The sequence below is a fragment of the Ruditapes philippinarum genome, unplaced genomic scaffold, assembly GCF_026571515.1.
Source record: "Ruditapes philippinarum isolate M1 unplaced genomic scaffold, ASM2657151v2 ctg5392_1_1_1_1, whole genome shotgun sequence".
Taxonomy (NCBI): domain Eukaryota; kingdom Metazoa; phylum Mollusca; class Bivalvia; order Venerida; family Veneridae; genus Ruditapes; species Ruditapes philippinarum.
Window position 1 is genome coordinate 15,754 of NW_026859994.1, and position 17,604 is coordinate 33,357.

Consider the following 17,604-nt stretch of genomic DNA (forward strand, 5'->3'; position numbering starts at 1 on the left):
GATAATATTTGACCTAATTATGGCCCTTTGTTTTTTTTTCCATATATAGAATAAATAGTGAACAATTTCTTCTGTGCGCAACACCTCCTACATTTCTCAATGGATTTTGACCAAACTTTCTCAGAAGCTTTGTCATCAAGTGCCCTGGCGCATATTGTCAGGGTTTTGCAATTGGTACATATTTGACCTAATTATTGCCCTTTGTTTTTTTTTCCTTATATAGAATATCTAGTGAACAATTTCTTCTGTGCGCAACTCCTCCTACATTTCTCAACGGATTTTGACCAAACTTTCAGAAAAGCTTGCTCATCAAGTGCCCTGGAGCATATTGTCGGGGTTTTGTGATTAGATAATATTTGACCTAATTATGGCCCTTTGTTTTTTTCCTTATATAGAATATATAGTGAACAATTTCTTCTGTGCGCAACCCCTCCTACATTTCTCAACAGATTTTGATCAAATTTTCTCAGAAGCTGTGTTATTAAGTGCCTGGCACATATTGACGGGGTTTTGTGATTGGATAATATTTGACCTAATTATGGCCCTTTGTTTTTTTCCTTATATAGAATATATAGTGAACAATTTCTTCTGTGCGCAACCCCTCCTACATTTCTCAACAGATTTTGATCAAATTTTCTCAGAAGCTGTGTTATTAAGTGCCTGGCACATATTGACGGGGTTTTGTGATTGGATAATATTTGACCGAATAATGGTCCTTTGTATATTTTTTCCTTATACAGAATATATAGTGAAAAATTTCTACAGTGCACAACTTCTCCTATATTTCTCAAAGGATTTTAACCAAACTTTCACAGAAGCTTTGTCATCAAGTGCCCTGGCGCATATTGTCAGGGTTTTGTGATTGGATAATATTTGACCTAATTATGGCCCTTTGTTTTTTTTCCTTATACAGAATTGAACAAATTCTTCTGTGCTGAACTCTTCCTCCATTTCTCAACGGATTTTGTTCAAACTTTCACAGAAGCTTTGTCATCAAGTGCCCTGGCACATATTGTCGGGGTTTTGTGATTGGATAATTTTTGACCTAATTATGGCCCTTTGTTTTTTTTCCTTATACAGAATATATATAGTGAACACTTCTTCTGTGCGCAATTCCTCCTACATTATTCATGTTTTACATTGCACATGGTTACATTGTTTGTTGCTTGTATTTGTATTTCAAATACAACATATTTATCTACAATGGTGATAATTGAAAACCTGGTTTCATGGCATTGCCATGTTTCTTGTCATTTTTGTCATATGAAATAACGTCAGCTTGTTTATGATTGAGTTGTTTACTTAGGATGACGTCATTACGCTACTTACGGATTGGCGCCGTTTTGTCAAAATATTTATTAACTAATATGGATCTAATATGTGGCGTTAGTGTACGTGAGATATTATTTCGGTATTGCATGAAAAGAAAACATTATACGAACTGAAAATATAAATAAAAATGCTTTTTATTGTTGCTTTAAAATGCTTTGTAAACAATACAATCGAGGGTGAAAACATAACAGCGCATATACAAGTAGTCCCTAACCGGTGTTTATTGGCAGTTTAACACCAGTTTTTTTCCTTCTTTGTCTATATTGACAAAATCACGTGAGTGTTAGAATGAAAGGCATATTCGTATGATAATGATAAAATACTTTCTTAAGTTAAATACAGGTAAAAAAGATAATTGTATATTCAGAACAATATTGTGTAGACAGATATATGATGTTGATGTGGTAAATTGTTCAACAAACTGGGCTTCAAAAGTTTAAAAACATTCTTCAGTCAGCAGGATTTAATGAAGTCTGGTTATATCCCGATTCTGTTTTATATAAAACTATTTGTACCTATTTTTAGGAATAGATTACGGGATATTTATATAAGTTGTTGGAATGATGGTATTCAATCTTCATCATTGTTAGATGTATATAGGGAATATAAGATCACATTTGAACAATCCTTATATATAAAAGATATTGAAAATGTAAAATATAGAAATGTTTTAGCAAAAATTAGACTCTCCTCACACAAACTTAATATCGAGTAAGGAAGACATAATAATGTACCAAGGAATGAACGAAAGTGCACTTTATGTTATATGAATGATATAGAAGATGAAATAATTATTTCACTTTATCCTTAAATGTCCAATATATTCTGAGTTATGAAAGCAATACATTCCAAGATACTATTTTTGCAACACAAGTATGTTTAAGTTCATTTCATTAATGCAAACTGGTCGCAAGAAAGAACTGAAAAATTTAGCTATATTCTGTGATAAAGCTTTTAAATTGAGGGATAGTTTTGTTATAATATACTGACATGTAAGCTTTAACTCTCTTTCTCGTTTTTTTTTCTGTTGTTTTAAAATTTTTTTTAAAAGTATCATTGTAACTGTTAAATGTTGTTTATTCATCATGAAGATTTGTTAAGTTATATGTGAACATGAAATTGTACATATATACATATATATTTTTTATTTATTTATTTATATTTGTAATATCTTAAATTAAATACAGCTCGAATTCGCTTTTCCTTTCATTATCTGTTTTCATCAATATTGACAAATAGGGGTGTCGATAATTCTTATACAAAAGCATATTATTTATCGCCTTAATCTGTAATCACCAAAATAATTACTCATTTTTTAACCGTTCAGCATATTAGCGTAGTGGTTGAATGTTGGCTTCTTCTGTGTAAATACCCAAGCCTGGTTAGATTCCTAGATAAGGCATTTTTTCTTTTCTTATATTTTTTGCTTTTTATATTTTTTTCAAAGATCTGGATTTTAGCTTCTTGTGAATTTAGTTCATACAATACTACCAGTATTTAAGAACATTTGGTTTTACAAACACTTGATTCCAACCGGTTAAGTTAGAGGCAACCCGTACAGTCGTGATTAGAGTGAGAAAATATTCAAATATATAAATATACAATTGAGCCAAAATCGTAAAAAAAAATGTAGCAAATTGAATTCAAAGTTTAAAATAGCATTAAATTGACAATACTATTTAATCTGTGCAATGACTGTTAAAATCAAAATACATTCAATTTTGTTATTTAATTGTTGTAAGGTTAACTTTAAATTGTACAAAATTATAAATCACAGGTTTATGAGAGAATATGAAAATGTTTTTTGAAAGTAAAAACCATACAAACACAAAAAAATATTGCACTATTGCAGACTTGAACTTACACTTTCTCCTCATAATCTGAACTCTCTAACCACTACGCTACTTAGTTTGACGTATCCATATTCACTTTCATTCTTCTGTATTGCAATAAAAATGCAAAGTGTAATAACTGAATAACTTGCACACCCCATTTTATTATAATGGTATGACCCATTAATGTAAACATTATCGTGTTGCCTTATATATTGTCAATTCAAATATGATCGAGAATGGGCAATCCTAAATACAAAAGTACATAGGGGTGGCAGGAAAAGGTCAAATACGAAAATTAAATACAAGGAAAACAGTTAACGAATATTTTTATTATCTGGCCCGTTAGTGTAGTGGTTTGTGTACTTGTTTTGCATGCGAAAGGTCTTAAGTTCAAATCCAAGTTGGATTATACTTTTTTCAGTCTTAATACTTTTATAAAGTTGTTTGTTTTTTTTTAATTTTTATCCATTCATTTATAATTTATTTATTTATTTACTTGTTTATTGTTTATATATATTTTCCACGATGTTATAATTTGTTTACGTAATTTATATGCATGACAAAAAACACGAAATACCCGTACATTGATAGCAATATTTCATCAAAAAAAATTGGAACTACTGGGATTTGAACCCGCACAAGTATGATTTAGAGACCAACGGGCTAACACTATACACTCTTGCGTCTCAATACAAAGACTTCGTCCCATAAGTATTATTATACTATTCTTGCACACTTGACTTACCTTTTTTGAAGTGCATTGATCCATACAATATTTACAAGGGTTCCGAAATAAATAAACTTCAACAGTATCTGTTTTTCAACACACAACAAAATATAAATACCATGATAAAATGTTTTGACAAAATCAATTTTATAATTAAGTCTAGTTTTGTTTGTTTTGGTTATTTGTCAGGGTTTTTTTTTTTGTGTGTTTTTTTCTTTATATAAAAAAACGTACAAAATCAGTAAACGTATTCATTTTTCATACAGAAATGAATTCTATTACCGTAATAATTTGATCATGAATTATTAAGGGGAAGTAAATGTTAAAATACTGGTTAAGTAAAGTTACATAAGTTATTCCCCTTCATTTGTCACAAATTAAAACTGCGAGTTTGCCTTTTTGTGGATTCTAATGATAGGCATTACCGAATTTCTCAAACCTAAAAGAAAATGGATTGTAGCTAAAATTGATAATGTTAGGTAAAGATAGACAAATTCTTGTGTAGTATATAAATGTATTCATAAATTATGCTTTTTAAATTTCTTAACTCATTAAACAGTCTCACTTTACATAAACCATTATTTTTCAATCATATATGTTCATTTCATGTGCAAATTATGTATTATATGTTGTATATGTAATATGGTGACGAGCTTTTTATGCGTAAACTAAGAAATAAAGTGCACTTATACAATTAATGTTTGTTTGGTATACATTCTATATTTCATCAAAAGCAATGCAAATATTTCATTATTATGATATTGACAAAAGGTAAACTATTACACAGGAATTGTAAGCAATTAGCTGCGTATCCGGCACGGGTGTTTAATGTTTTTAACACTTGAAATAGAAAACTTGACCGTCATAATTACTACCTGGAACTTTGCACCTGTTTTGAGAATCAAGTGCCACGGGGACATCTTTTATGACAAATTTCCATCAGAAGAAGCGGGTTAATAATTAAAAGCTTTCTTTAACAAAGGGTTATATATCATTAGACCCGAAAACATGTGTACAATGTCTATTATCTCCAGATACACAGTATGTGGATTACAGTCGGCGTCTAGACTTATAATTTTAATAAGCTCCAAACGTAGTTGATAATCCTCCACTTTTGCTTTAAACATCAATTGATAACTCACAACACAAAATAACAAATTGGTTAATAGCTATTTCATCTAAAACAAATGTATAATTATCATATATGGTATAAAATAAATAGATATTTCAGATTCTTATGAAAACCAGTGAAATATCTATAAATTGACATAATTTGATCCAATAAAACCCTAAATAAAACTAAAAGGGAATTGAAACATCCATACAACTATATAATAACAATTAACCAACATCATTAAGGGTCTAAAAAAATCCCCATCAACTATAAGATAAATAGTCAATTTAACAATAAACAAGGAAAAATCAAAAAAAAACAACCTTAAAAAAAAATTTTTCCGAACTTTTCTCGGAAAAACCAAAAACTTATGTTAAAAGGTTTTTTTTTGGGTAAAAAAGGGTTTCATAATGGCCTTTTTGAAAATTTGGGAAAAAAGGCAAATTTGTTTCACCAAAATTTTATTATTAATTGACTATATTTATACATAACAATAATAAAAATTATAAATAAAACACTTTTTTATTTTTTTTTCTATGGTAAACTAACGGGGTTCCCAAATTTGTGATAAGCTGTCCCTAAATGATTTGTTTTTAAGAAAATTGAAAAAAAGTTTTATAGTACAACTTTAAAAAAACCCAAAAAATTGGGAATTTTATTACCAAAAAAAATTTTTTCTCTGTTTGACCTTTATTTTTTTCTAAAATTTTAACGGGAAAAACGGGCCAATCACCATATAAGATTTTCCCCTTCAATTTTAAAACATCCCCATTCGTTCGACCAGAACAAATGTTCTTTCCGTCATTGTGGAACACCCAAGCAATTATGAATAGGCCTAAATAAAGCCATGTTCCCCTGAAAGTGGATATGTGTTAATTTGTTTCTATTTTCTTTCTGTTTGTCATGCAGACATGATGAGAACCAACATTCTACATGCAATAGAAAACTTTGAACAAAATTGAAATAGGTAATGTCAGGAAAATTCCAATATTTGCTTAACGCACTAGGATTTATTTTTCACCAATAACGACATGCAATGGACACTAAAACATTAATGCGACAAGATCCTATCACTTCAAAACAATAGCCTTTATTCCATGTTGTAACTCATTTTGGGGCCAGTTCAATTCAAGACATTTTAGGTGAATGCCATTTGAGTGTTATATTAAATCAAATTGAAATGAACAAAATATGTATTGTAAAGTTCAAAATTATTCTTTAGTTCATTATTTATCCTAGAGCAGATGGGGAGTCAGAATTTCTACCTTAATTAGTCCATAAATCCCTCAATTTTATGGGTGGATTTCAAGAAAACTTAGCAAAAACATTAGTGTATGGTTGCCATATTTTTTCCGCTTGAGTGAACTGGAAGAATGAATGAACACATAATTGTGAACTTAAAACGCCAGAGTTGGAGAGAAAGCAGGACAAATGAATATTTGTCTTGGTATCATTGCAAAAATTAAATACTCATATCATTTGATATCAATAAACACAGACTTATACATACACCAAATACAAATGTAACCATATTAAATGCAATTTCAGTTTTGATACATTGCCTAAAATATCATTCCATGAAAAAAACTTGTCAATAACATGAAATGGTCATACAAGATCGCAATGGTGGTCCTATATCACTCACCTGACAAGCTTGCCCTAATAGGTTTAGTGTTTAGCAATGGTGTTGAAGTAAAGTAAACCAACTAGTTTGTTCATGGAATCTTTATATTCAAAAGGTATTAGCTATTGGCTTTGGCCTTTTACCCCTTTTCAAATTATGATTCTTGTAAAGATTTTATGTTGAAGATTTTATGTTGTATAAAAAAATTTCCAAGTTCAGAAAGGACTATAATTCAGTCAAAATCCATGCTAGTTATATGCATGGTTAGTGATATTTTCATAATGTCAATTCTGAAAAAATGTGTGCTAGAGTTATGAATCCTGTCACACATCATGTAGGTGATGATAAGGAACATTTATTTTAAGTTTGGAGTAGATACCTTAAAGGGAGACAGGGGCAAAATTTTCATTTCCTCTTTTGAATTTTTCATTCGTTCTTCTGTAAATGTCATCAAAATGAATACACAAGGCAGTTACAGGAACAAAACTTTTCTCCTTATAAATAATAAAATGGTGGTTTCCGAACTTGACCCACGCAGGTCAGGTTAAAGCTTTAAGATTTCACAATAGTTGTCACAGTGAATTCTGGAAATGTTGATGAACGTGTCAAATAAATGACTTAAGACTTTTTCAATCATACAATATCCACAATATCTGTTATTGTAACTTCCAGGCTGTTCAAGTCACTTCACTTATGCTAAAACTACTCTGTGATTCTGTTGACGTCTCAATTTTGTTCAACATACATGTATATAGATATATTTACGCTTCAATCCCAAAATATACAGAAATTCATGCTGATACTTAAAAAAATTCATTTTAGCATGATTTGAGTACATATGATCATTGTAATATTTTTGTTGTTAATTTGCCTCAGTATCCCTTCAAGAAATAAAGAAATTATAGTAAAAAATAACATTTTTAATGAAAATATCTAAGTTCATGGGGAGATAATTCTATAAATACTGCTTCTGGAGTTATGAACCTTGTCACAAATTAGATGTGGTTGATCTTAAGGAACGTAAATAAGAAGTTGAAACCTTAAGAAATAAACAAGTTATAGAAAACAATATTTTACTGCATAAAAACTTAAATCTGAAATCTGGATGCAGACGCCAGGGTACATAGGATAGCTCTCCAAACACTTTGTATAGTCGAGCTAAAAATTAAGCAAGGTTACATTGAAATAACACAAATAAAAGAACTTTTATTTATTTAATACACTAAATAAGTATAAAAGACTTCTCTGATAATTCAAATGAACAAATAAAATGTGAACTTATTCGTTTAAAAAACTTCTATAGCCTTACTAAAACCACAAGGCGGAATGTTGCTTGCCCAGTTATAAAAACTTCTATAGCCTTACTAAAACCACAAGGCGGAATGTTGCTTGCCCCAGTTATAAAAACTTCTATAGCCTTACCTAAAACCACAAGGCGGAATGTTGCTTGCCCCAGTTATAAAAACTTCTATAGCCTTACTAAAACCACAAGGCGGAATGTTGCTTGCCCCAGTTATAAAAACTTCTATAGCCTTACTAAAACCACAAGGCGGAATGTTGCTTGCCCCAGTTATAAAAACTTCTTTAGCCTTACTAAAACCACAAGGCGGAATGTTGCTTGCCCCAGTTATAAAAGCCAATATATCCTCCAAAGTTGCGAGCTGGTTTCCATCTGAAATATATATTTTCATTTTTAGATGCTTAATTATCATTAAAATCTATGTTGCCTTATTATAGCTATAACATGTTCATGACCTTTATGTGTGAGGGATGAAGCAACATTTTGGTTGGTGTTGTTTTTTTAAACAAAGTTTGTATAATGTTAATATTACAATGAGTACTTGCCACTGAAATAAAAATGGTGTTTATAGTATATTGTACATCATGTAAATATAACAAATAAGAAATTTGGTATAAGGTAAAATTAACTAAATGCTTAGCCAGCATGATTTTGTAATGTGTTATGCTATAAAAATTGATTATTTTAATATAATAATAATTCATTTTTCATTTAAATAGATTGTATATGGATTGCCATATTTAATTTTGGTTTAACGAAGTTCAAAATTGAGAAAAATTGTTTGAAAAAAAAAGTTTTTCTTTTAATTTTCATAATATTTGTTATTATGTTAATCTGGTAAAAGTTACTTTAATGGTAAACTAAGTGATAAAAAAATTCACAAATGGACAGTGAGAGAACCCCTTAAAAGATCCCTTTTCTAGCTGGCAGTATCATTCTGCCTTATAAAGTTTATATATTAGTTAAAAAAACATAATAAAAGCTGGAAAAGAGGATATTCAACTTTCTTATAAATTATCTAGGTAAAGATTCCCCACTCACAAACTGCTTTTAGGTGATCAACACTGAACACGAACAAAAATCTGTCTTATTCCAAGGTTGATTTAAATAAACATTGAATTGTGATATGGAACTACTAAAGTAATCAATAACAAACGATAATTTAGTCATATGCATAACATATTGCTATATCTTGAACATAAATTTAAGAGTTTAACCAAGGAGGTCATTTCCGTTAACTGAACGTTACTTGCTGGTGATTGTGAACCCTACTTGTGAGTTTACGAATTTTATCTGTACCATGACTTGTGAGTATTTTTTAAGATTTGTTGGAGAAAACGTTTACGTTTATTGCGATTTTGTATCAATTATTGCGAGAAAATATAAATGATTGTAATTAAATTTTATCATATAAGGTGGGATCTATGGTATTTACCGAGAATTGGTTTAAAGTGACATTATGCCCATCCAAGGGTATATAGTGAGTGAACAGTTGAATATCAAAATAAGTTTTCATTTTGCCATAACTCCTTTAAATTTAATAATTTACTTCCCATAAACAATAAATAATTCACAGATATACATGTACAAGAATGTAAGTTGTACATGTCAGAAATAGAAAGCCAATGAATTTCTGAGAATATAAAACCGTGTATTAAAAAGCAGAATGAAATTAACGGTAGGTGCAAAGCTGTCAATATGTTGAAATAAGTTATCTGCAAAAAATCTTGTAATGATATTCGAGGTTTATTAATACGTGACGATCAACACTGAACACGAACAAAAATCTGTCTTATTCCAAGGTTGATTTAAATAAACATTGAATTGTGATATGGAACTACTAAAGTAATCAATAACAAACGATAATTTAGTCATATGCATAACATATTGCTATATCTTGAACATAAATTTAAGAGTTTAACCAAGGAGGTCATTTCCGTTAACTGAACGTTACTTGCTGGTGATTGTGAACCCTACTTGTGAGTTTACGAATTTTATCTGTACCATGACTTGTGAGTATTTTTTAAGATTTGTTGGAGAAAACGTTTACGTTTATTGCGATTTTGTATCAATTATTGCGAGAAAATATAAATGATTGTAATTAAATTTTATCATATAAGGTGGGATCTATGGTATTTACCGAGAATTGGTTTAAAGTGACATTATGCCCATCCAAGGGTATATAGTGAGTGAACAGTTGAATATCAAAATAAGTTTTCATTTTGCCATAACTCCTTTAAATTTAATAATTTACTTCCCATAAACAATAAATAATTCACAGATATACATGTACAAGAATGTAAGTTGTACATGTCAGAAATAGAAAGCCAATGAATTTCTGAGAATATAAAACCGTGTTTTAAAAAGCAGAATGAAATTAACGGTAGGTGCAAAGCTGTCAATATGTTGAAATAAGTTATCTGCAAAAAATCTTGTAATGATATTCGAGGTTTATTGATACGTGACGTTATATAACGGTCAGTCATAACTAACAACAATGCCGCTGAACTAAATATAAGAAATTTATAGTATATGTGTAATATTTTAGCTTTATATATTTCCAAAGAAAAATGAATGGTAAGTGAAGATGAGGTTTGTTAGTTAATTATTCCTATCAAGAAATAATTGACATTCTGATTCGTATAACGTGAGCCACTTCATGCTGGTATTTTCATAGACAGTGGAAACATGACGAAGCTCTTTAGTTACTTACATAGATCTAAAACATGTTCCATGCTCTTGTGACACAATAACTTCATATTCTGCGCAATAAAATTTGGAACATATGACAAAAACACAATAAAAATCATCAAAAGTCACTCGCAAGTAATGGTTCAGTGAAAACACAAGTAGGGTACAGATCATTAAAATTGTTTTAGCAAGACGGGTACAGTTATCAGAAATGTCGCCTCTATTATTTACTATGTTTTATCATTATTCAAAGATATTTTCACAAGTGTCTGTCCGGTAACATGAGGTAAAGACCATAAAGTTAAGATTCAGATATGAGTTATAGTGAAGTAAAACAATTTTAGGCATAAATTTGCTTGTGTAATCAGCCTGTGTTGACATAAACAAAACATGAAGCGAAGAGCACAGCGTTTTATGCGCATATATTTTACGAAGAAAGTTATGGATGTATATATAAGTAAAGATAAAGTATTTCTCGATATGATTCAAATGTTAACATACCGTAACACATTAAATTCAATCCGATCTTTAATAGTTTAATGTGTCATTCTGCCTGGTTGTACGTTTAGATGCTGAGATCTTCTCACAAGATCCGGTTGGGGTTCAAATCGTTTATATACTGTGAATAAAGTACAAGAAGAGCTTTTAACAATTAACATACAAATGCAACATATGCCCCCTTTCTGCAATCTTTAATGTGTAGTGAGAATAAGTGACCATTCCAAAAGTCCCAGAGAATATTATTATCTAATGGTAAGTGTTCACAAATAAATAAAAAAGTACACGCTTTTCTTTTTTCCAGACAAGTAAAAGTTCACAACAATTAGAGTCATTTCAAACGCAATAAGATACAAAATTATTGATAAGGACACACAGGAACCATACATGGGTGTTTTATTATGTTCCAGGGACACATTAGCTTTAATTATATTCACCTAGTATCTTTAATCCCTTGTAAATAACAGTACATGGATAAACTATTTCTGCAGTCTGATTCTATCATGCAATTTACACACAAGAGACAAAAATCAAACAATAATTTAAAACAGTATTCATAACAAAATATTTCACTACCTATACTTTGAGCATTTCAAGTATGTCTCCCAAGGAAACCAATGAGATATTTGGACAGTTAAACCATCAGCCAATGCTGAAAGACATGTTAATAAATAATTAAATTTTAACTGTACTTTTAAATTTTATTTCATTTTATAAATCATACAAAAAAATATGAAGAAATCGCATAAAAACATTAATTATATTAATAATCTTATAAAACTTGTTGAATACTGTTGTCCCCAGAAAAATGTACAGTAAGAATGTCATGTAAGGTGTCAAATTGTTCTCAGTATTTTAAGCAGAAACAGTTTTCACATTTAAGGTCATTATGACTAACCTTCTGTGTGAGTGCCCAAAAACAAAAAGATTCATCATTAGCAATAAGAGTGATCATCCTGTGAAGTGTAAAGACTGTGAGCCAAGTGGTTCTCTAGTTATTGAGCTGGAATGGTTCACTGTGACCTTGACCATCATGCATAATTGCCCAAAAACAATAGGGGAGATGTACTTAATAAGAGTCAACATCTTATAACTTTTGAATGCTATAGGTAAAATGCTTCTCAAGTAATTGGGCAGAAATGGTTCAGGCATGAGTGCCTGAAAACATTAGGCTTATCTACTCAATGAGGGGGGAGGATGGTCATCCTGTTATGTTTGAAGACTGTGGACAAATTAGTTTTCTAGTTAACAAGGGGAATTCAGCTGGTCAACCTTTCAACCAACAGACTTGACATCAAACTGCAAAAACAATATTCCTCCTTTTCCAATATTCATTTATTATACATGAGTTTTCAACATAAATATTAACAAGGCAATCTGAAGGACAGCTAAATCCCTTTCCGCAGCAGACATGAATGTGTTCTTCTTGACCATTAACCAATCATGACCTTGATGTTGTGCCATGCATATTGTAGGCACATAGTCTCATGATTGTAATTATTTGTGCAAAGATATTTAAAAACTTCCATAAAGTCGAAAAGTTATGGAGAACATTTAACCTTCACCTTGGGGGTAGCAACCTGGATGTTGGTTTCTACACTTCATGTCATACTGGTGATCATTTCTGCCAAGTGATCTGAAAAAATTGCAGCAGTTTAAATGTTATGGAGCGGACACAAAATGTAAACTTTTAACACTTGACCTTTAAGTTTGACCTTGACCTTGAGGGTAGTAACCCAATTATTGCGCTTTGCACATTGTCTCATAATGGTGATCACTTGTGGCATGTTATTTAAAAAAAATTTCAGCGATTTAAAAGTGATGGAGCAGACACAAAATTGTTACGAACGGACAGACAGATGCTCCGCCAAATTGGACTAATGGGCCATTTCTTATGTTATTTCCTTTTGATTGAACAGAGGGCCATGGCCCCTTAATCTATTGTTACGGATGAAGTCTTTTGTTCAGTTTACAGTTAGATGGCCCGGGAAGGGCAGACGGACTGACAGATGGAGGCCATTCCTATAATCCCTTCCACACTATGTGGAAAGGGATTAATAAATTACCTGTATAAGACATAATACTTTATAAGCATATGTTTTACAGATTCCTTTTCTTTTATCTGGAACCTGTAAATATTTATACTCTTGTCCATAAGCCAGTCACCATATCTTGACAAGAACTGATCTTTCTGTTGGTCTGTGTTGACTGTTTCCAACTGAAAAATAAATCAAGGTACAAAAAAATTACACACCAATATCAATTGATAAAAAAAACATTAAATGATTTCACAAAAGCTATGATCAAACAATGATAAATAGGTGATTTTAAACACAGCTATATCTTTGTGTCATATATTTTTAACTTGTGTCATGATATTTTAATTACTGCAAATTATTTCAATTTCAACTTTGTAAAACCTAAAGAACAGTGCAGTCTCAGCAGAGTGGACTTCTGTACAAACATTACTTCTGTACAACAAAAATTTCAATTACAACTTAACAATAGAGGTAATCTTTCTACAGCAATCCGTGTCAGCAACACAACAACCAAATATTAATGTCCTTAAGAGTTTTCCTCTGCATGGGTTTATAAACATATATAATGTTTGTCATTAGCTCTTCAATATACAAAAGATTACAACCAAATAGCAAGCTTTCTGTGGCTAAAAGATAGTATGTCGGTCTATGAAACAAGAGAATCAAACCCTTGCAGCAGCCAATAAGATACTTTTAATCATATGGCTGATTTTTAACTTAGCTATATTGCCTACAACTATTTGTGTAACTGGTGAAGCAGTTATAGAAAATGGCTTTTACTGGTTTAAACTGAGAAAAGTACTGGCCTGTCTTTTTAGTTCCTTGCTAGGTCAAATACCTACAAATAGTGTCACAAAAACTATTCTTTAAGCAGATATTATAAACAACTGGGATATGATGACAAAGTGATTCCTATATACTAATAGCCCTCTTTCACTTTGCATGGCAGTGTAGATAAAGGTCTAAAAAAGTCCTATCAATGTAATTACCATTTCCAAACATTGCAGAAATTCAGGATCCATGATTTGCTCAATTGGTGTTGATTCAGCTTCTTGTCCATAAGAGGAAATAGTTGCTTATTAAGGCAATGGATCCCAGGTCCGTCCTTTATCAGAGAAAGAGCTAACAATCCACCGACAAGTCTGTAATGATCCTTCTCGACCAGTTGCAGATTGTGTGTCAATACCTTTGAATATTCTGGTCCTTAGAAGAATTTTGATGTGGCAAGCTCTGCTAAAGCCAGTCTGCAAAGAATGTTAACCTATCTGATAAATGTTTGTATGAAAACCTTATACTTATAATAAATCTATATCCATTGCCTGTCCTGGATATATATTGTAACAAGAAATGCTGCAACATTATGAAATAATGTTTTCAACTTAACATTTCAGCATCATCATCTAGTGCCGTGGGACATATTGTCAGCATCATCATCTAGTGCCATGGGACATATTGTCACATCATCATCTAGTGCCCTGGGACATATTGTCACATCATCATCTAGTGCCCTGGGACATATTGTCACATCATCATCTAGTGCCCTGGGACATATTGTCACATCATCATCTAGTGCCCTTGGACATATTGTCAGCATTTTGCAATTCAAAAAAGTTTAGAGGGATTTATGGCCTTTCAATTTGTTTGTACATTTATAATCTATAGATGAATATTTCTTTGTATCTTTCAAGTTCCTACCGGTCTAAAATGCTAACTTTATGTAATTATTATTAGATGCATATTATTACATACTTTAGAACATTCAATTTTATTCATAATTCTTATCTATTCTAGTAGTAAATTATGTTGCTTTTGTCATTTTGTTTGTTTTATACATATGTATAAAATTTCAATCTAGTATAATAGCATGAGTAGCTTCTAGAATCAAACAAGAAATGCAAACATAAGAGTAATTTTATGTAACAAAGAGGGCATAATTCTGCCAAAATATTTGCAAAACACGGACAATATGTGCAAGCACTCTTGGTGATGATGCTTCTTTTCAAGTTTAATGAAATTTTTTAAAGAACAGAAGTGTATTTCTCTAATTGAAAAAAGGGTCATGATTCTGCCCAAAAAATTTAAATCATTAAATACTGACAATATGCACCAGGACCCTCGATAACAAAACTTCTGTGAAAGTTTTGTCAAAATCACCTGAGAAATATCATAGAACTTGTACATGTATTTATCTGGGGGTTTTTTAAGCAAAGGGCCGTTATGCAGCCAAAGATTTTTTGAATTGCAAAACAACAACACTATGCACATTAGGCACTTAATGAGAAAGCTTCTGTGGAAAGTTGGTCAAATTCGGATGAGAAATGTAGGAGAAGTTACACATAGAAGTAATTCTTAAGGCCTATCTGCCTGATATATATCTGAGAAAATTAAGAAAAGGAATATATATGGTATAAATATGTATATTCTTTTAATTTGTAAATAAATGAATAATTAGCATTATGTCATTGATACATGTGTTAAAAAACTCAACATAAATGTCCCTGAAAACACTTATCGTTCATTCTCAATAAAACACAGCATTTGATGTTCCACTGGGTAACTCTTATATGAAGGTTTTTCTTGAGGTCAAAATGTCGTTAGAAAGGTGGCTGCCACTTTGTTTAATAGGGACTTTCTCAGTTTTACATTTCTACCTGTTATTTTTCTTTTACAAGTACCATTAATGCCCTAAAATGTAACATACGTTACTGTCGCCACCTAAAATTTTCAATTTTGAAATTGTGTTTCAGAAAAATAAGTTCCAGAATAAACAAAACATGTGCAATTAGTCATTGCTGTGTGTATATGAACTTTGATTATTGGTAAAAAATATATTTTACTGTTAAAATCTCATTGATATAATGGAAATAAATAGTGACAAACCTAAAACAATAAGAAGTGAAACCGAAATTACTTAATTGAATTAATACATGCTTAATAATAAAGCATATATATAATTATAAGTAAAAATAATCTTGCAACCTCTCAAATATCATTCTATTTTTGGAAATTTTCATTTTTTATTCAAATCTTTTCAACAGCATTTTAAAAAGAAACATTCAAAGAGGAATCCAAACAAGAAAGAAAATTGACATGTGTGTAACTCTGATATATTAACCACAAATTATTGCTGGTTAAACGGTCTTGCGTACTTTTTTAACCCACTTTCAATGTAAAAATGAAACATACGTTACAGAAACATACGTTATCAACTTTTTAAAGTAAGTTTATCAAAAGGGAAATTGAAGTCAGAAAGCACGTATAACAGCAACATTAACTTCTATTTGACATTAGTAAGTAAATTTTGTTAACTTTGTTCGAGTTTTAACTTGTTTAAGTAACCACAGTGAAACCAACGTTACTTTTATCAAACAGACTTTATATTGTTTACACATACATATATAAAAACAGAAAATCGCATTTTTATGACAATAGAATGATGTACATTTCCGTGATAAAGTTCATAAATAAGCGAGTGTGAAACATACGTTACTCCAACTTACAATTCAACAATGTTTGAAAATTAAAGATAAAGTTGGGATTAGCATGACTGTTTGTAACGGTTACCTTGTATTAGATGTAAGAAGATACAAAAGTGTTATACAAAGGAAAGATATGTTAATAATATGAAGATGTACCAGCAGATATGTTAAAAATATATTACAAGATATTGATGTTCTCAGCAACAACTAATTCCTTTCTGCAAAGAGCTTACTGGCCATATTTCATTCTATATAATTATAATAATGTTAAAATAATATCCATAAATATAAATTATTTTGCAAAAAATGAAATTGTTTTCTCGACCTTTACTTGCATTTGAATAAAATGAAACATATGTGACATCCTATATGGGGATAAATATAGAACTGCTTATCAATAAATTTTTCCAAATATTAAGAAAGTGGAAAGTTGAATGTTTTGCAAAAAATTGCTAATACAACATTTGTGTATGCATTTGACCTCTCATATATTATATATGATATATATCCTTTGAATGAAGACATAAAATATTCATTTTCAAAATCGACTATTTTTGCTTTCTACGAATATTTAACTTTGAAGAAATTAACTGAAAATAAGCAAGGTACCCAACTTCCTTGAATTTTCCTGGGTTAGAAAGTCCCTCTAGATAGAGAATTTACAGATTTTGATATATTTTACAGACATTTGTTATTAATATGCAGCCAATATGTTACATTATTAGATCTGAAATCTAAGTTACCGGAGAAATACAGTGTCATTACCGAAATAAATGCCATCCTGTTATATTATAGTTTCTTGTTCAAAATATTTCTGGCAAACTTGCAAAATACCCTGAACTTATACTTCAACAATAAAAAATGACACAATGACAACATCAAATTTTTAATATTTTTCAACCTCAAATGCTTTATTTTATTGAGAATGGGCGTTATATAAAGTAGGCATGTATTCAAAGGGTAAA

At 30.5% G+C, this 17,604-nt stretch overlaps 1 long non-coding RNA gene across 3 annotated transcripts; it reads right to left on the reverse strand.

Annotated features, from left to right (window-relative positions):
- Positions 1–7,922: 7,922 nt before the first annotated feature.
- LOC132758555 (uncharacterized) lies at positions 7,923–15,771 on the reverse strand. 3 transcript variants are annotated; one of them, XR_009629595.1, is made up of 6 exons: positions 14,150–15,771; positions 13,188–13,339; positions 12,020–12,189; positions 11,698–11,773; positions 11,125–11,242; positions 7,923–8,304 (listed from the first exon to the last, which is right to left on the reverse strand). It is a non-coding gene; the product is annotated as an uncharacterized LOC132758555 (long non-coding RNA). The 3 variants fall into 3 exon arrangements; XR_009629593.1 differs by lacking the exon at positions 12,020–12,189; XR_009629594.1 differs by having other exon boundaries at positions 12,020–13,339.
- Between the last annotated feature and the right edge of the window lie 1,833 nt (positions 15,772–17,604).